Source organism: Callithrix jacchus, chromosome 10 (genome assembly GCF_049354715.1).
Source record: "Callithrix jacchus isolate 240 chromosome 10, calJac240_pri, whole genome shotgun sequence".
Taxonomy (NCBI): Eukaryota; Metazoa; Chordata; class Mammalia; order Primates; family Cebidae; genus Callithrix; species Callithrix jacchus.
Genome location: NC_133511.1, coordinates 110642615 through 110663194, shown reverse-complemented (window position 1 = coordinate 110663194; position 20580 = coordinate 110642615). Strand labels below are relative to the sequence as shown.

At 46.0% G+C, this 20580-nt stretch overlaps 1 long non-coding RNA gene across 1 annotated transcript; it reads left to right on the top strand.

Annotated features, from left to right (window-relative positions):
- Window positions 1-4429: 4429 nt before the first annotated feature.
- LOC118145496 (uncharacterized) lies at window positions 4430-16256 on the top strand. The gene is made up of 3 exons (XR_004730639.3): window positions 4430-4498; window positions 14302-14406; window positions 15097-16256. It is a non-coding gene; the product is annotated as an uncharacterized LOC118145496 (long non-coding RNA).
- The last annotated feature ends 4324 nt before the right edge of the window (window positions 16257-20580 follow it).

Here is a 20580-nt window from a genome sequence, read left to right as displayed (position 1 = left end):
CCATTTTCCTTTAATTTCTGCTTATGGAAATTTGTGAGAGCTAGGATTGTAGAGGGTTCTTCCTAAGAGTATTTATCTTTTGCTTCTGCCAGGCCCCTGGGGGCACTGAGGCAGCAACTACTCCAAATTAAATTCTTGGCTTGTGGGGTCTTAAACAACCCAGATAGTAGGAAATTGGCTTACAAACTAGTGGGCGAAGGAGATGAACAGACACTTTACAAGAGAAGACATATATGAGGCCAACAAAATATGAAAAAATGCTCATAATCACTGGTCATTAGAGAAATGCAAATCAAAACTACATTGAGATACCATCTCATATCTGTTAGAATGGCTATCATTAAACAATCTGGAGACAACAGATGCTGGGGAGGATGTGGAGAGAAAGGAACACTTCTACACTGCTGGTGGGAATGTGAATTAGTTCAACCACTGTGGAAGACAGTGTGGCGATTTCTCAAGGACCTAAAACTAGAAATTCCATTTGACCCAGCAATCCCCTTACTGGATCTATATCCAAAGGATTATAAATTGTTCTATTATAAGGACACATGCACACGAATGTTCATTGCAGCACTGTTTACAATAGTAAAGACCTGGAACCAACCCAAATGCCCATTGATGATAGACTGTATTGGGAAAATATTGGCACATATACACCATGGAATATTATGCAGCCATCAAAAACGATGAGTTCCTGTCCTTTGTAGGGACATGGATGAACCTGGAAACCATCATTCTTAGCAAACTGACACAAGAACAGAAAATCAAACACCACATGTTCTCACTCATAGGTAGGTGGCTGTCGGAACAATGAGAACACATGGACACAGGGAGGGGAGCATCACACACTGGGATCTGTAGGGGGGAATCTAGGGGAGAGACAGTGGGGGATGGGGAGTTGGGGAGGGATAACATGGGGAGAAATGCCAGATATAGGTGATGGGGAGAAGGCAGCAAACCACACTGCCATGTGTGTACCTATGCAACAATCTTACATGTTCTTCACACGTACCCCAAAACCTAAAATGCAATATATATATAAAAGAAGTGGCTAATTGTTCTAGATTTTTAGTAGTTACTTTTTCAATTTTCCACTTAGTGTTTAGTTTTAAGAGAATCAATTTTCTCTGTAGTCCTCGTGAAGGAGTTCTTGAGATTTCTCCTTAGTCCTAAACCTGAGAGCAAACCCCGTGGAAGTCTCAGCAATTCCATGGGAGAAACTCTTATTAGACTTTCCACCTTGGGAAGATCCTGGGCTTTGTTAGCACTTCCCTGAGTGCTAGGATCCTGGGAATAGCAAACCTCTGTTTGACAGGGTCCAGTAAATGTCCTCTGGGAAAACATCAGCTGCTTTTCTCCCATTATCTTTCCGGTTTCTACCTTCATTGCAATTTTTTTGGTCTTGGGCATTATTTACCTTCTTGCCAGCTTATCTTACATTTAAGAAGACCTTTTATTATTTTGTCTAGATTTTTAAAGTTATTTTCAATAGGAGAGTCATTCCAGGCATCTAGCATTTAGTATTACCAAAAACAGAAGGACTGGGGTCATGCTTGGTGTTCTTCCCTATTACCTGGCACATATTAGGTCCTCAGACACTATTTGGTAAATAAAAGAATAAACGAGAGGGTGAATGAACATACAAGCACATTGCTTTGCCTGATGAGTTGTTGGAAACATCATGAGGTCAGAGACCTTGCCTGCTGAGTTTACCATTGCCTGAAACTCTGTGAAATGACCTATGCCAGGGACCAGCTGTCAACTGATCTTTACTCAGACTGGTCTGGAGGCACGATAGGAAATTTGTCACCATAGGCAACCCTTGCCCTATGCAGAGAGAAACTCTTCTAATCTGTGGAGTGTTGGGGATGGATACTTTTCAAATGATGAAGGTGGATTTCAGTGACTGTTTTCTGCTCTTTTTCTGGTTACTCTGTGGCTGTTGGCTGCAAACCTTCTCTCACAGTGATGGATGTTGTCCTTGGTCTCCTTGGTGCTGTATCCAAGCCCTTGTAACTCAAAGTGTGATCCGCAGACCAGTATCATCTACATCATCTGGGAGCTTGTTTGAAATGTGAACTCTTGGGCCCCATCCCAGACTTACTGGTTCAGAATCTTCACTTTTAACAAGGTCCCCTGGTTATTTATGTTCACATGAAAGTTTGAGAAACATTGCTCTAATTTAGAACTTTCCAATAGGTGTGTTCTGTGAATAGGTCACAGGTGTGCAATCAATGGGCTACAGGTGTGCACTAAGTGGGTTACAGGTGTGCAGTGAGGAACTGATTCTTACAGCCTTCAGATTTTCCTGTAGGATGACTGATATGGCTTGGCTGTGTCCCCACCCAGATCTCATCTTGAATTGTAGCTCCCACAATTTCCACCTGTCATAGGAGGGACCTGGTGGGAGACAATTGAATCAAGGGGTGGGTCTTTCCTGTACTGTTCTCCTGATAGTGAATAAGTCTCACGAGATCTGATGGTTTTATAAAGGGGAGTTTCGCTGCATAAATTCTCTGATTCTCTCTTGCCATGGCCGTGTAAGAAGTGCCTTTCACTTTCTGCCATGATTGTGAGGCCTCCCCAGCCACGTGGAACTGTGAGTTCATGAAACTTCTTTTTCTTCCCAGTCTCGGCTATGTCTCTATCAACCCCATGAGAATGGTCTAATACAATGACCAACACATTTTGGTTTGGTTGGGATTTTCCCAGTTTTAGCATTTAAAGAATAATATCCCTGGAAACCTGTCAGATCAAGGCTAACTGGGATGATTGATCACCTTACCAGATGGGACTGAAAGCACAGCGTCTAGTCCAATGAAGGGGGTAAGGGGGAAGCTGGGTAGTCTCTAGCATGGAGCATCTCTAGAAGAAGGCTCCAAACCTCCTTTTTATTAATTGGCAACTTTAACCTATTTGCAGGTGATGTTCCCTTCTAGTGGCATCCTTGCTAGCTACAGGGAGAGAGCTCTAGCAATACATACACATTCTGCAGATTAGAACTTCTTCATTATTTTGAAATACTTGATATAAAACATTTGATTGTATTCACAATCTATTCACTTTATCATAAGAAATTTCAACATTACATTTGCCAAAGAAAGAAAAGGAAGAGCTGTTAGATTCTTTTAATAAAATTTCAAGTGTTACACATTTTTGACTGGTTGTAAAATAGTCTGACATTTTTTATCATGTACTTGTGTGAACAAAAGTTTCCTGTTGATAGTGACTTTGGAGAATTTGAAGAGATCATCATTAAAAAGCCTGGTCAAGAATTGCATGTCGTCGTTTCACGCATAAAGCCTGACACACACACAAAACTGTCCATGGAAGAAAGCTCAACTTTTTCATTACATTTTTTGAAAAGATTTTATTGGGAAGTTTTATACATATTCAATTTGTAATACTCTCCCTATTACTTTGTACTCACTTTTCTTATCAAAATTATATAATGTAAAAAAAAGTAATATAGTTTTTTCACCCAGTTTCCTGTAGATGCTCTCAAATTACCTCCACTTTACTCCAACGTGCCCTGCAAATGTTGTCATGTTCTCTGTGTGTGGAGGCATAAGTGCCTTGGAAATCTTGCTCTAACCTTCCAAGCTCCCCACTTCTTTGAACGGATTGAAATCCCTCTACCCTCTTCGGAAAGAAGCAAGGCAAATGCCATCCCCTCCAGGAATCTCCCCTCCCTGCCTTTCCTCTGCCCTCCAATCTCCCTCTGTCCTTGTGAAGGACCCCTTCTTTTGTGAAAAAAGCATCTCAGTTGCCTCAAATGGCTGCTATGGCAAACCCAGTGCTGTGAGGAGCAGGGTGGCCTGACTTGGGGATGGGCTTCAAGGCAGAGCTGCTCCTCCTTTTGGGGGCAAAATTGTGATGGAGGGTAGATGGGGTCAGAGCACTCAGGACCTGACCCGAACTCTGAGACACCTGCATGCAGGCCTGCTGAAGACACGCTCTGGCATGGGGTTCTCCAGACACTTGGCTCCCACACTTCATGGAAGGCCTCAGGGTCTCCTCAAAAGATGATTCATTATAAGGCCATACTCTGACCACAGCTGGTTTCCACTGGCCTGTTTTTCTAGGGTCCCCAGAGTATATCTTACCCTACCTCTTGTGCTAATAGTAGCTTGAACTTGACTTCTGCCTCCAGAGTTTTCTAGAACAACTTGACTGGCACAGGTGGAACTATGTCCTGGGCTTTGGAGTCAGAAAGATGTGTGTTCAAGTGTTGGTGCTGCCAGTTACTAGCTCTGGGCTCTAGTGCCTGGCATTTAGTAAGGGCTCGACCAATGAGGATTGCTGTTAGTACAGTTGACCCTTGGACAACATGGGGTTGAATTGTGCAGGCCTACTTATATGTCAATTCTTCTGCCTCTGTCACCCCTAAGACAGAAAGATCAACCTCTACTCTTTCTCCTCCCCTGCAGCCTACCTGATGTGAAGACAATGAAGATAAAGACCTTTGTGATGATTCTCTTCCACTTAATGGACAGTAAATATACTTTCTCTTATGATTTTCTGAATAACATTTTCGTTTTTCTCGCTTACTGTATTGTAAGAATACATATGTAATACATGTAACACACAAATATGTGTGAATTGGTTGTTTATGTTATTGGTAAGCCCTCTAGTCAATAGCAGGCTATTAGTAGTTCAGTTCTGGGAAGTCAAAAGTTATATGCAGATTCCCCCTGTACAGGAGGTCAGTGTCCCCAACATCTGTGTTGTTTAAAGATCAACTGAACTATTTCACCCTCACCTCCTTGAGTTGTTCCTTTTCTTTTCTTTTTCACAACCAAATCCTGCTTTGGATCCAGGTGGTTGTGAACCTGTTCAGTTTTTTGTGTAAAGCTGACATTGTGAGGAAGCAGGATTCCAGTAGGATATGAATGTGGAGAAAACAAAACAAAACGGGAAAAAGCCTAATTTTGCACACATAAATCAGTAATCCTGGTTATTGTGAGGAGGATTAATAAATAAAATCCCTAGGAAACACCCAAGAGAGCCTATTATAGAAAATAACACTGAAACTGTTACGTAACATCCAGACCCGCATGTACTCAACTCAGCGTTTTGAAACCTCACTCTGATGGTCAGTGGTGTTTGATGAATGACTCTTTGGTTACTCTCATTGAATGTTCTGGCCAGAGGGGAATTGAGTCTGCCTGTTTTGAAGTTTGTTGGTTTTTGGCATCAGACTAATAATTAATAACTATTCAATAACAAATAACATTGATATTTTGTTTTTTGCCATTTTCTAAGCAAATCTTAGTATAAAAAATAACGTTTCAAATTGAGTTCTCTTGGAAGTAGGCTCTGCTGAGACAAAGGTTAGTGTGCAGGGTGTCTATCAAAGAGTGTCTGTGGGATGAAGATCTGTGGAAGGGAGGGGAGGAAGCAGAATTGGGCAGAGAAAGAAATCAAGCTGGGAAGCAGGCCCGGGATCGTCCCAGGCCAGCCCCAAGGGGAGCTCTGCAGCTAGCACTGGCCCGTCAGCATTGTCTGAATGGACCAAGATGGCCAGGCCTTTATCCTCCCTACCTCTTTGGTCAGTCACTGGATGGAGGCCACCCTGGGAAGGGTGTGACCTCTAGTGGTGGCTCTCTGCAGCTGAGGTGGATACTGAAGGGGTGCTCCCAGCAGCAGGAGCACCAAAGCCATTCCCCGAAATCTGGGCTGCATATTTCTGTGCTCATTACAAAAGGTAAATTTGGGCTGGACTGGGGGCCTTCAGCCTTGCTTGTCCTCTCTGGATATTATGTCACTCCTTAGGCATATTCATGGAACCCCTAAATTTAGCAAACCCCTCAAATAGAGCTCACTCTTCTTTCATTGATTAGTAAACCAAAACTCAGCCCAAAACCTGCCAACAAGTTGTGACAGAATCTCTCAGACCCTTTGTGGGGTCTCAGCTCAGGTGTCCCTGCTCCAGCAAGCCTAGCTGACTCTGCGTGTTCCTGAATGTACTTTCCATGCCCAGGCTCACCCTCCATCATGCTACCTCCAAGGCCTGCTCACTTTGCTAACTTCCCACTAGGCTCTGAGCTTTTTGAGGGCAGAGATCACAAATTATTCTCTGTGGGGCCCCCATATCCTGGGGAGAGGGTGAGTGCTCAGTGGTGGATTTTTGCTGAGTTACAGTTGAGTTTGTTGAGTGCTTATTTTGTGCCAGGGATGGTTGCAGGGGTTTTATATGTATTTAGTCATTAAACCCACCCCAGAAAGCTGAGAGGTGAGTCCTATATGTAGGAATGAATGAATGAAGGTGATGGCAGTAGCAGCTCACCAGGAGCGGACAGTATAATGCCAGCTGCAGCAGGGGAGGTGTATTGGGGCTGTGTGCTCCATGGAGTCAGTGGGAACTGGGAGCAGCAGAAGCCCCACCCCTTTACAAATTGGAAGAATGGGAGCCTTGCCCTTCCAGGCACAGCTGCAGCTGTAGATCTGGGGATCCTTTCACTCCTGGGGACCCGGGAAACTCCCCTACCCCTGCAGGCTCAGAAGTGCCTGCTTCTTGAGCCTGCTGTGATTTTAGAGCAAAGTTGAGGCGTAGCCCACGTGCTGTTGCAACCTGGCTTGGTGTGCACATGTTTGGGGCAGCGCTGACATGTCAGCTCCCTACTGCCTCACCCCGTCTGGACTTTGGGTAATGACAAGCATGGGAAGGAGGCTGGTGGGGGTGGCGATACTGAGGACAGTGAGGCACGGGCCTGCAGGTGCCCCTAGGCATGAACAACCTGGGTGCTCTGGGCACTGTGGATGGCAGGTTGATGGCATCAGGAGACAGACAGGGTCTTGAGTGGAAAGGGGCAGGTACCTGGTGAAGCCCCACCTTCAAGTGAGGTATGACCTAAAGCATGGGGGCTGGGCTGCCAGTTCTCACTAACCAGAGTGAGAACTTACGGTGCTTTTTCCAGGTTCACCCATGGCCACACATGGACCAATCAGCACACACTTCCTCCCCTCTGAAGCCCATAAAAACCCCGGATTCAGCCAGACTTGGGCAGATGATGCGATGACCTGCCTGTGGATAGGAGATATCCATTCCAGGTCTCCCCTCTGCTGAGGGCTTCAGAGACATCAGGACAACTTGCCTGCAGACAGGAGTTACCCACTCTGGGTCTCCCCTCTGCTGAGGGCTTCAGACTTGATGGGATAATCTGCCTGCAGATAGGAGCTACTTACTTCAGGTCTCCTGAGAGCTGTCCTATCATTCAATAAAGCACCTCTTCACCTTGTTCATCCTCCAGTTGTCTGTGTACCTCATTCTTCCTGGATGTGGGACAAGAAGTTGGGACCTGCTGAATAGTGGGACTGAAAGAGATGTAGCACAAACAGGGCTGCAATGTGCCCTCCCCATTCACCATGTTGTGGGCAATGAGGAAGAGAGAAGAACTCAGCTCTTTGGGGAGTCCAGACCTAGGAGCTCCCTGAGTCAGGACTGTGATACCCTGTTAGAGGCTCTGTAGTTCCTGGAATCTCCAAGCTTCTGGGTGCCACCATGTTCCCCAGTGCCCACAGTGGAAGCTGCTTGCGGTATGTCTGGTCCAGCCACAGCCTTGCAGGGAGCCAGCATGCATGCTGGTGCCTGGAGTTGCCTGCCCTGCTGCAGCTAGCATGCCTGGCTGTGCACAGTGGCCAGACCTTGTCTTTGCTTGTGTATGTACCCCTCACCACTCTATGCCTAGCTTGCCCTTGGAAAGCATGGGATCCAGGCTGGTAGTGTGAGCTGAGTGCAGACTGCCAGACTGAGTGGGTGGAACGAGCCGAGAGGCCCAAGCAAAACTCAGGCAAGGGCAGCACTGGTCACAGAGGTTTCTGGCTGGTAAAGCAATACCCTAAAGATCCTTCGACAAAAGGGCCTAGTCAAAGCCCTTGACAGCTTGGCCCACGGAATCTGGATCCACTGTTGGCCTCACATGGAGAAAAATGTTAGGGCTTTTCTCTTTTATTCCTTTGACTCCTCTCCCCTGATCTCTAAGTTGTGGGGCTCCAGGCTCTTTTGGGTCAGTCTCAGCAAACTCGGAATTGATTAAGCCTCTTTTTGTTTCTGACCTTCACATCAGTGGTCCATGATTTTATGTACATGTATTTTCATTTGTATACATTGTATAGTGCTTAAGACCTAATTTGATTTTTTTCTCTCAGCATTACGTTTGTAATGATCTATCCAGGTTACTGTATGTGCCTCTAGGCTGTTGCTCCTAATTGCTGTATCCACCACATTTAACCATCTCCTAGCGTGGGAGGCCTAGCTTGCCTCTAAATCTCCTCTTCCCCCTTTCCCCCTGCAAAGAGTCCCAAAATGGAAAGCCTCACACTCTCTTTATAGATCTGCTTGATAATTTCTCTAGGATCTATATCCAGGAAGGAATTTCTGAAAATGGTGTATATGTATACTTCATTTGACTAAATAGTCTTTCTACTCTTAAAGAGCCTCATACTCTTCAGGTCCCATGGCTCACTACACTGTGAAATCACTCAATCAAAACTGTGGGAAATAATTAGGTAATATATTTTTGTAAGCACTTTGCAAGCTGAAAAAAACTACAGGGATTGGATTCAGCCTACTGGCCTTCACTTTACAACCTCTGAGTTGGATGCCCACACCCAAATGAATCCCAACCTTGGCCTTTGCTGCAGAAGTTATGCATTCCCAACACTTCATTTGTGTATCTCCAGGGCGGGGTCAGGGTTCACACTAACAGTCCTTGAGCAAAGCTTCTGCCCCTCCTCAGACAGTCTGTTGTCAGAGTCCCCTGCACAGGTGGTTGGTGAGTGCTACGTGTAGTGAGGAAGAACATCAGCTGCCCACCTGAGCTTGCCTCTCCTGCCTCCTCCAGTCTTCCAGGACCATCACTTGGTCAGAGCAGATGAGATCTCCCTGACAGCATGTACTCCATACCTGTGTTCTAGAAAGTTCCAGCTTCCTGCTGGCGGCCCCTCCCTGGAAGCTGAGGAAGGGGTGAAAGGCCTGGAGAGGAGGACTGTCTTAGTCAATCTGGGCTGCTGTAACACAGTGCTCTAAACAGGGTGGCTTATAAATGACAGAGGTTGATTTCCCATAGTTCAGAAGACTGGGACTCTGAGATCAGGGTGCCAGCATGGTGGGGGCTGGGGAGAGCCCTTTTCCAGCTGCAGTCACCCTCTTCTTGTGCTATGTATCTTCTGGCCTCAAGTGGTCCACCTGCCTCACTTGAACCCAACTCAAGAAAGATGGCAGAAAGATGTCAAGAGAGCTCTCTGGGGTCTCTTTTATATGGGCACTAATCCCATTCCTGAGGACTCCACCCACAACCTAAGTATCTCCAAAGGCCCCACTTTCTAATAGCATCACATTGGGGACTAGGATTTTGACCCATGGATTTGCAGGGGATACAGACATTCAGTCCATAACAGGGACCCTTCAAAAAAGAAGACTGCTGTTGCTCACATCCTGGTGAGTCTGGGAAAGCCCTCTGCAGTGGAGAATATCCAAACCATTGTGTGGCCTTAGACAATAGTCACAGGTGGCCAGAAAGTCCTCAACATTTGTTTTTAAAACAGAAAAGCATAACAGCTTTAAGTCTTCCTGTTGTGAAGCAGAGCATTGGCGGCTCCAGCCTGCCTGTTAATCCCCGATTCTCCATTAGGGCTTAAGGGGATTGACTATTGCCCCCTGCCAGTGCCTGGACATCCTGTGGCCAGAAGCCCACCTCCTTTTATGCAGCAGAGGGAAGTGGTCAGGATGTTCAGATTTGGAGCCAAATAGTCCTGGGTTCAAACCCCGCCCTGTTACTTCCTGGCTGTGAGCATGAACAAGCTGCCTCATGTCTCCAAACCTCAGTATCTCAGCTGCAAGATGCTGATGAGATGACCTTATGAGGTGCTGTGAAGATTAGATGAACTAATAGTTGTAAAGCCCTCTGGCCAGTGCCTGAGACATGAAAATAATTAAATAGGTGAGAATTTCCAAAAGCAGCTCAGGGCATTCAGGGGTATAACAGAGTAGAGAAAAATACAGCAATCAATAAATGCGTACTTGGGTCTGCCATATGCCAGGCAAAGGTCCAGTTACCACAATACCTTGGGCTGCATCCTGCTTGCATTGATGGAGGCTGCCTGAGGGACCTGGAGGGGGGCAGTAATCAGGAGGTGGAGAGAAAAGAAGCAGTTAAGTGTGCCGTGTAATGGGGCTTCCTCTCCAGACTCCAGGGAGAGAAGTCATTTAAAAACATTTATTTGCCAAATATTTACTGAGTTGCAAATATTGGAATTCATTTTGGCTAGTTTTAACTGAAAAGGGATTCATTAAAATGTATCAGATTACACAGAGTCATTGGAAGGGCAGGAGAAAGAGACTTGAGGTGAGGATTCCAGGAGGAAGTCTCAGGACCATGACATGGAATTGGGTCGATGGGGACATTGTTGCTGCTGCATTAGCTGCCCTTGAACTGGGTGTCAGAAGCCTACGTCGCTGTAACCATGGTCTCTTCTGTCACTGGAAGTTGACCTTGTAACTACAGCCACCCTGAAAGCTGGATCACAAAACAGATGTGCCACGTCTGTTCCCTCATGAGAATCAGGGACTCTCAGGGCTGCATCTGAATGGCAGATCCAGGTCACATGCCTGCCTGCTAACTGCCAGGGAGCCAGAGGATTGGGTTAAAATATACTCAGGGAGGCAGAACCCATCAAGAGGAATGTCCCCAAATGAAAAGCCCCTCAAGGGATCATGGGCAGCCACAACTATGGAATATGTTCCTAGGCATCTACTCAAAGCACCATGTGGAGAATGGGGGACACATGGGGGATGGGGTCAGACCCAGTTTGTTTAAAAATCCATATTTGGCCGGGTGCAGTGGCTCATGCGTGTAATCCCTACACTTTGGGAGGTGGAGGTGGGTGGATCACTTGAGGCCAGAAGTTTGAGTCAGCCTGGACAACATGGCCACCTTGTCTCTACTAAAAATACACACAGACACCCACAGAATTAGCCAGGTGTTGTGGTGGGTGCCTGTAATCCCAGTTTCTTGGGAGGCTGAAGCATGAGAATCCCTTGAACCTAGGAGGCAGAGGTTGCAGTGAGCCAAGATTACACATTGCACTGTAGCCTGGGTGACAGAGGAAGACTCTGTCGCAGAAAAAAAAATACATATATACATACATAAAAATACATATATATATATTTATAAATTTATGGGGTGCAAGTGCAGTTTTGATACATGTATATATCGCATAGTGGTGAAGTCTGGACTTTTTGTGTAACCATCACCAGAAAAGTGTACATCGCACTCATTAAGTAATTTCTCACCCCTCACCTCCACATTCTCCCACCCTCCCTGGTCTCCAATGTCTATTATTCTGCCCTCTTGGAATTGGAACTGGATCCGGCTCCTAGAGGTGCTTCTGTCTAGTGGGGTAGACAAATATCCACATAAGACCTGTGAGGTGAGTACATGGATTTAAAGGGGCATGGACCATCCACCGCCCACTGCACGTGTATAGCTGGTTCCAGTGGCCCAACTGCTAAGAGAGACCAAGAGAGTATGGATTTCTTGACTTCTCTGAGCCTCAGTTTCTTCATAAGTGAAATGGGGACAGCAGCAAAATGTTCACGTTAAAAATAATACATGTAACCTATCTGTTCTAATAGATGTCCAACAGGAGGCAGCTCTCTTATAGGCATCGGAGCAAGCATGACCACATAAGATTGTTTGGGTGGGGTTGTGGACTCCATGCTTTTGGGAGGTGGGCAGGGCTTGGGATCTACCTGGGGGATTCTAGAAGAGTCATTCTGCTGACAATAGCATCTTTGGGACTAAAAAAACAAACTCCCATGTGTCAAGCTCCAACTTCAATTGTCATTACATGAAATATCCTGAGACAGCCCGTCTCCCCACAAGGAAGTGCTCCTCTCTCCACAAATGTGTCTCACTGGGCGTGTTTCCCAGAGTCCTTATTCAAACAGAGAACAGTGAAGAGCCGCACTTTGGATTTGGGACCACTGGCCTGAAGGTGGGCTCTGTCTTGCAGCTGGTGATGGATGCCCTGCCAATGGCTCCAGCTCCCTAGGAGGGAGCAGGGGGCATGGTAGTGACATCCGTCTAGAGTGGGCAGTTTCTTCCATGGTCAGGTCTGGGGAGGGCCTTCTGGGATGTGAAGACACAGGGCCAGAGGTCACATGTGACGCCTCCTCCCTGGTCTCCTCAGTGTTCCTGTAAGGTGCCAGCCAGAAGGCTTGGTGCCTTCTCAGCCTCACACTGATGGAGGCAGGACAGGACAACCTGGTCACATTCCCAGAGGCCTATAATGGGCGCATCTGGATCTCAGAATTCTTGTTTCTTCTCTGGGGAAACTAAGTCAACCTTGTCACCCTTCCCCTGAGCTTCCACCTCCCCAGATGGGCTGCTTCCCAGAATTTTATCCAGGGGGTGTCCTAGGGTCTGCTCCTGAAGAAACAATTGACCCAAGAGGGCAATTTGGTGACACAAGAATAATGAAAGGCTTTGAGATGAGGCAGACCTGCTTTTGACCTCTGGCTTCTTCTCCCTTCGTAGTAATTTGGGGACGTGACTTGCTGCCTTCATGTCTAAGATGGGCATTTTAAAATTGATTGCATGGGGTTGCTGAAGATAAGATGTGAAAAGATATGTGAAAAACCCTGGCAGGACTTCTGCCTCAGGGGAGGCTTGACAACCATTTGTATCCTGGCCTTTCTGTTGGTGTCTGTCTGTTTGTCTGTCCATCCTTCCCTCTCTCAGAAAAACAGTAGCTGCAAAGGAATCTGAGTCAATCCACAGTCAGAAAGCATTGACTTAGAATGAGAAAGATTTTAAACATCCCCCAAAATGACAGGAATGATAGATGTATTTGGTGAACGATACAAATGATCCATGGCATGACACTCTAGAGGGGAAGACTGCTCAAGAAAGGGATGGGAAGTTCCAAGAAAAATGCAATTTGGACCATTCAAAACCAAATAACTGAGTATGTATTAAAAAGAGAATAGTGTCTAAAGACATCAGGTTTAAAGGGACAGGCTCAAAATGGAAAGAAAAGATACTAGTGTGGCTAGGAGTTTCTTTGTTACGAGTGACAACTCCTTTCAACCTGGATTAAACCAAAAGGGAATTTATTGAAGTCTAGAGGCAGGTCTTATTTCAGGTATGGCTTGATTTAGGAGTTCAAATGATGCCACGGGACATGGCACAGGAGCCTATGCTGGCTCCATTCTTAAGAACATGCATAGGAACTCCTCTTATGATAGCCAGGTAGATGGCAGCCACTATTCCAGACTTAACATGCTCCCAAGTTCAAGTCCAGTACCAGTTGAGCCCAGTGGTCCTAGCAAATGTCTGATTGGCTGGATTGGGACATGTGGTCATTCCTGAACTAATCACTGTGGGCGGGGATACAATACTTTATTGATGAGGTTGGCATTACGTGCTCACCAGTGGCATTAGGCCCAGGGTGTAGTTAATACCAGACCTCTTCACACATTGAGAGTAGTGGGGAGGTTGGCTTCCCAGAAGAAAACAAGTACTGTTGCCGAAAAAAAAAAAATGGCAAAATGATAATCTGGTGGTCAAAACACTGAATGACCACTCAGTTGGGTGTGGATAGGCAGGGTCAGAAAATCAGAAGGCCAAGTGAGCTAAGGCTTCCTAAAATTTCAAGGATAACAGAAAGGAAAGTTTACGAATTTTACAGCAAAAAGAAAATTGAGACTAAAAGACCCCCTTCTTGGGTTAAAATGTGTGTGTGTTTTAAAAACCCATAAATAATGACTTTAACAAATTTATTCACGTAAATAATAAGCTTATATTATTTGTTTCTAATTTTACTGCTCTTGGTTACTTAGAATTGACTGATTTTGAATAAGGTTTTATTTGTGATTTGGCATGTGATCAATTTCGCAAGTGTTGCCCAAACACTTGACACAAAAGATAGTCTCTATAGAATATAAGTTCAATATCTGCTAATTCGGCTATTAATGATACAGCTTGTTTCCCTTATTACTTTAAGTTTGCCTTCTTGATCTTACATGGATTGAAATGAGTATGCTGGTTTCTCACTATAATTGAGTTTCTGTCAATTTCTCCTCACACATCTAAGAATTTAATGTATTTTGATGCTATGTTCTCTGGTCCATTAATGTTCATGAACTGGACTCTGACTTCATTATTGATCACAACTTTTATCAATATCAAATGACTCTTCTTTGCCCTATTTCATTCATTTTGCCTCACATTTTGCACTTCCTGTTGCTTTTCTCTTTCTTTTGTTTCTTTTCCTGATATATCTATGCTTTAGGCCCAGCAGAACTTGGGGAAGATGGCATACTACCTTTCAGTGGTGGACAGAACATAATTCTTCATCTCCTATTTTGCTTCTCTCCCTTCTCTTTGGACTGACAAGGTAAGTACAAATATGCTATGAAAGCATTAGATGTATGAAAAAAGTCATCTGCCCTCACCTGGCTGCTCTAAGTGAGTTCTGTGCTCCACACTGAGCAGAGAACTCATGATCCACAGATCATCTTGTGGGGAAGATCCTTGAGCCACTCTCTGTCCTTGAGAAGGCAGAGCAAGAAGTGTTCCTGAAGATATATGTACACCATTCCACTTCTCAAAAGGAGAAAGAATGTGGATTCTGATATACAGTGTACAGATTAGCATATGTTTCGCCGTGCAAGGTTTGGCCTAATCTCCTGTCCTTAGGCCCCACCTCCCAATACTGTGGCATTGAGAATTAAATTTCCAAAACATGGATTTTGGGAGACAAATTGAAACCATAGCAGTACCCATCCTTCAACTTCATCAGCTTTCTGCTCAGGGCTTCATCTTGAAAGAGTGTTTCAATCCCAACCACATTCTTTCCTTTTACCTTCCCCATTATTTTGAAGCTAATCATAGACATTATATAAGTATTTTACTGTGCATCAAATATCATAACTATGGTACCCTGATCTCACCTGTATTAGTTGTTTATTATAGCATAACAAATCACCACAAAACTTAATGGCTTAAATGAATGGTTAGATCTAGAAATTTGATCAGATTCAGGTTCAATGTCTTTCTTTCTTTTTCTTTTGTTTGTATTTGGCAGAGTCCCACACCATTTAGGAGCTCAGTAGGGGAAAAAACTACACTGGGCATTTCAGAAGAGGTAACAACTCCAGAATCCATCACCATCTCTACGAATGAGGGGCAAAGGGAAGAAGTGGGAAGACAGAATCTAGAACTGCGTAGCTGGGTCTGACATCCCAGGGGACACCACTCAGCAGTTGCTGGGTCCCCTGAAGTGTCATGATGAAGGCTTAATGCTGGAGCAATGACAACAGAATCTAGTAAGCCAGTGGGAAGTAGCAAGTCTCTTCTCCTGCCTTCCCGTCTCTCCTCAGTGTTCTTACTGGCAGAACCAAACATGGAATCAGTCAGCAAAAGATAAAGGTGTTTTGCAGTGTGCTGGGCCCAGCATCTCAAAGCAAGGCATAGAAAGGGCAAGGAGAGAAGGGGGCTTGGAGCTGAGAGACAGTCGCCAAATAACTGGCATCCCTCTTCATAGGTAGTGTTCCCTATTCCCTTGGGGTACATGATGCTTGGATGATTCTCTTTTTATGTATTGTTATCAGCCACTGATGATGATTACCTTAATCCATTAATTCACATGGGACTACAAAATCAGCAAAGTGATTGATAAGATATGTCATGATATCCATGTGGATAAGATAGAGAGACGTGGAATGATGGAAAAATATCTGGGTGGGGCAGTAGTTAGATAAACACACCCAGTATTGATGAATGGCTCTTGTCCCTCCAGAGGGAGGTTTCTGGTGGTTGGGTTTTTGTTCTTGACCCTATACTGTTTTGTGTTTTTATCATTTTGACTTGGATGAAGGTAAAGAGTAGGGAGGAATTTTTTAAATATATTTGCTGAGTTCAGTATTGTTCACTATTCTTTTTTTTCACACCTTGGCACTGATGGAAATTGTTAACATCTGTACAGTCAACTGAAGAAATTCCATGAGATTACCCACAGCCTAAGGTGATTGGCTTAACGTCTGACTGTTCCAGGCCTCACCCAGTGGTTCCAAAAGCTGAGGGGATCAATGCTTCAAAGCTGGAGGGAGTTACACTTGGTGCACATCCAAAACCTATTCATAGATCACTAGCTGGAAAGCTTCATTCTAAAGATGTGGTTAAGGCTGGAATTCTGTCTCATAGCACAGCTACATCTCCCCATGAGGTTCCCAAGGAGAAGAACAAGTGGAAAGTCAAGCCACTGCTTTATTATTTGCTATGCTGGTGTCTGATCTCTTAGTGAAGGGCTCTCTGATAATCTGGGCTGGGCCATATGGATTTAGCTTGAGATTTAAGGGATTCCTTTTCCCTTGGGCAGATTCAAGAAGGGAGCCCAGACAGCAATCTCAGCCAGCAAAAGCAGTTTCCTGAAACCATAGACAAAATGTGTCCAAGCTCCAAGATGTAGCTAGAGACTAATCTCTTCCATGCAGCTTGCAGCCTCATTTCTGCAGCACAGATACCATGAGAGGAGACCCCTAAAATCTCTTGTCTGAATGGGATTAGGGTGGGGCAGGCAGGAAGAGAAGACCCCAGGCTGACTAACAGATCAATGACAGGCATAGAAAAAGAAGAGATAAGAGCGAGTCTCATGTGAGGACCATTTAAAAATGCATGGTGACTGTCCACAGAACATGCTGCCCACTGTCCTCTTGGGACCCGCAAACCGGTTATCAGCTCCTCTTCTCTGAATGCGTGTGAAGGGGTTAGGGTCAGGGTTAGTTATTCATTGTATTACATCTTACCCCAAACTTAGTGGCTTAAAACAACAACCATTTTTTTTTTCTGTTTGTTTCTGAGGGTGTCTGTGGGTTGGGAAGCTGGGAATGTCTTGGCTGGGTAGTTCTGGCTCAGGGTCCCTCATGAGGCCAATGCGATCAAGATGTTGGCCAGGGCTGCAGTCATCCAAGGCTTGATGGGGCTGGAGGAACCACTTCTGAGGTCACTCAGGACTGTTGGTAAAAGCCTTTGGTTCTTTGCTACATGGGGATCCTGTTGGGGCTGCCTGTGACATGCCTGCCCCGCCCCCCACAGTGATGGGGGAACGGGAGGCTTGTTGTGGGATGAGGCTGGGAAGTTGTGCAGAGGCTTCATACCACATTTAGGCAGTTAGGTAAGATAACGTCTCTGTTTCCCCTCCGACTCTCATCTTCCCCCATCTCAAAGCTCCTCCTGAGGTCAGAGAAATTGAGAGAAGACCCAGCCTCACAACCTTGCCAGAGGGGAACCCTGGCTTTGGAAGGGCATTCTGGTTAGGGAGTGGATGGGGAGTGAAGCTTAAGCTTAGAAAAGCATGGGACAGGGAGAGAGGAAAGGACAGTCATCGTTAGGCTCCCCGTCCCCAGACTTGGCCTCATCTCCAGTCCAAATTATCCTGTGGGCTCTGTCTCACCATGAGATGCTCTGCAAGACATGGAGCATCAAGCTACCTCGGTCAATGTTTTGTCATCAGCCCTTGATATGCGCCCCTGGTCTTTGTGGCCCCTGAAAGCTGTTCTAAACCTGAGATTAACCTGAGATGTCCCCCAATGGCTGAGTCACAAGAAGTGGGCAGCTGGCTGGGGTTTAGTGTGTGAAAGCCACAGCATAAAGAGGGGCTTTGTGCTGCCACTGGCAGGGGTCAGTCCACAGAGTGGCTGGTATTGAGGGTACTTGTGCTTGGCCTTCAGTGGAAGGGGAAGACTCTCCCCAAACCCCAGAGGCACTGAAACTTGCCCTTCCTCTTGGCAGTGCAAAGACACTTGCCATTAGGAGGAGCTCCCCTGGTGTCCATGCTGCTGCTGACTGCTCACTCACTGCCTCTCATCACCCTCATGCTTGTCATGGCCCTGTGGTCATGTCTGTCTTAATATGGTATAGCCTTTGCTATAGATCCAGGTAATAGACCCCAGACCCCTTTCTGACTCGGTTTTGTGCTGATGCTGAAGAGTTCTGCCATCATGCTCTGGATGATTTTGCTTGCTAAGATTGTTGTCTGGGCTCCCTTCTTGAATCTGCCCAAGGGAAAAGTAAGAAGAAGGTGAGTAACTGGGAGGACTCAGCTACTCAAATGACATGAAATGTTGGGAAAGCATTACCTATTCATGCATCCATACATCTGTTGTCAGTCATCCACCCAACCATTCATCATCCATGAATTCATGTATCTATGAATCCATTAATTCATCCATCATCCATGCATCTGTGCATCCGCCCATCCATTTATTCATCCATTCATCCATCCATCATCCAAGTATCCATTTATCTAATCACCATTCACATCTATGTGTCCCTCCTTTCCCCATCCATCCATCCTTTCCCCATCCATCCATCCATCCATCCATCCATCTGGCCAACCATGCATTTACCCATCATCTGTCATCTATCATCTCTAGCTGTGGTGGACACTGTGATGTGCTGTTCAGACCCCCTTGTGATGGAGGACTTGTAGCTCCAACTGCTAGGAGTGCTGGTGTCAAGGAGCTTTTAGTGGTCAGTTTCTTCAGGGATTGTCTTAGTTGAAGAGAGCTGCCTTGCCCAAGATTAAGCCCTTTCCCAAGGAAGCCTACATTCAATGTTGTCGTTGTGAGAGTATAAGGGCCTGATCATCTTGGTGCATCAGGACAACTCTGCAGGGCTGTTCTTGCTCCAGAGCTCTCATGGTATGGGGCCTGCATTGCAGCTTGAATTTCCCTCTGCCTGCTCCTGCTTCCTTCATTTTCCTTGTACAGGTGATCCCCAGCACGCTCCTTATTAAACATCCTGCACTCTAACTATGGCTTAGGATGTCCTTCCTGGGGAATTCAACATGTGACTCTGACATCATCCTTTCATCAATAAATGCATTTCTCTATCCACAAAGTCTGTTGTCAAATAAATAAATATTTAAACTTGTTGCATGTGTAAGAGTTGGGTATTATAGGGGACAGAGACATGAAATAAAAAAGAGTTCTGCCCTCAAGGAGCTCACAGACTGAGAGGAATGATTAGACCTGCCCACAAATAGTTCTAACAAGTAAATCAGAACAGGGAGTGGTTCTTTCAGCTGAAGGAATCGGGAAAGGCTTCATGAAGGAGGTGACCCCTGAGATGGGCCATGAAGGAAGGGGGATGAGAAGTAGAATTTGGTTGTGTGGAACTGGAATGAAAGTGGCTTTTATGCAGTATGAACAGCTTTGTAAAGCATGTAGAATGGAAATGAGACCTGTCCCCTTGAAGGGAAGAGGCAGGTGCGACGGCTGGGCATAGCTGGATCTTGGATGACCTCATGACACACACTTCCTCTGCCGTACCACGTCTCTCCCCTGCAGAGCCCTTCCTTTACTCTCAGCTCTTCCTCCCACCTGCCTCCCCTCTGGACCCACAGGAAGCATGGCTTGGTCACCAGTCGAAGCCCTGTGGTCTGGCCACAGTGAGGAGGGGCCAAAGGCCACAGCAGAGATGGGAGGCGACGGCATGCCTGGCAAGCTCTTTAATCCAAGGCTGCTCACTCCCCACAAGGCTGCTTCTTCTAGCTTACTTCTGGATTAATAAGAAACCAGATGGGCCCAGCTGGTTGGTGAGAATCATATTTTAATGAGGCCAAGATTGCAGCATGACCCTGGAAAGGAATGGAAGAAAGTCTGTTCACAATCTCTGATCCAGGCACAGATGGTAACCTTGCCCTTGGCTGAGTACGCAACCCCTGGCCTCTACCATTGACTAAGCCCTGACCCTGATCACCAATTAAGCCCAAAGTCTGGCTGCAGAATGAGCCCCAAACACCAATCAATCAATTAATCAACCATCTGACAGCTCTGTGTGGAAGAGCTTCTATAGCGGCTGAATGCTATTCCAGGATGGTGCGGGATGAAGGCATTGCCTCTGGGGCTCACCTGGGTCTAAGGGAGCCATGCTCAGGGAGGCTGGCTTCTGCTCTTATTTGCTCCCCCACAATAAGAAGGGCTGCTCTTCTAGACAGTGAGCTCCCCATCAGAGGAAGGGTCTAGCAGGTAGCTGGTGGACAATCATCCATCGATGACTTTTAGAGGGTGCTGGCACTGAATGAGGCCTTCATTAGACACAATGCTTGCTGACTGAGTGACCTGGGACAATGAGTTGCTTCTTGAAGCCTTGGTTTTCATGTCACTACAATGGGAAAAAAGAAGTTGTATTGGTTGCGCAAGGTGGCTCATGCCTGTTATCCCGGAACTTTGGGAGGCTGAGGTGGGAGGATCTCTTGAGCCTGGGAGTTCGAGACCAGTCTGGGCAATATAATGTGACCTCATCTCTCCAAAAAAAAAGCCTTAAAAAATTAGGCAAGTGTGATTGTAAGTGCTGGTGGGAGGATCACTTGAGCCCAGGAGGTGGAGGCTGCTGCAGAGAGCTGAGATTGAGCCACTGCACACTCCAGCCTGGGTGACAGAGTGAGACCCTGTCAAAGAAAGAGAGGAATAAAGAAAGAAGCGGGGAGGGTGGGGAGAGGGAGAGAGAGAGAGAGAGAGAGAGAGAGAGAGAGGTGTACTGTGTACTTCCTGGCCCTGTGGTGAGT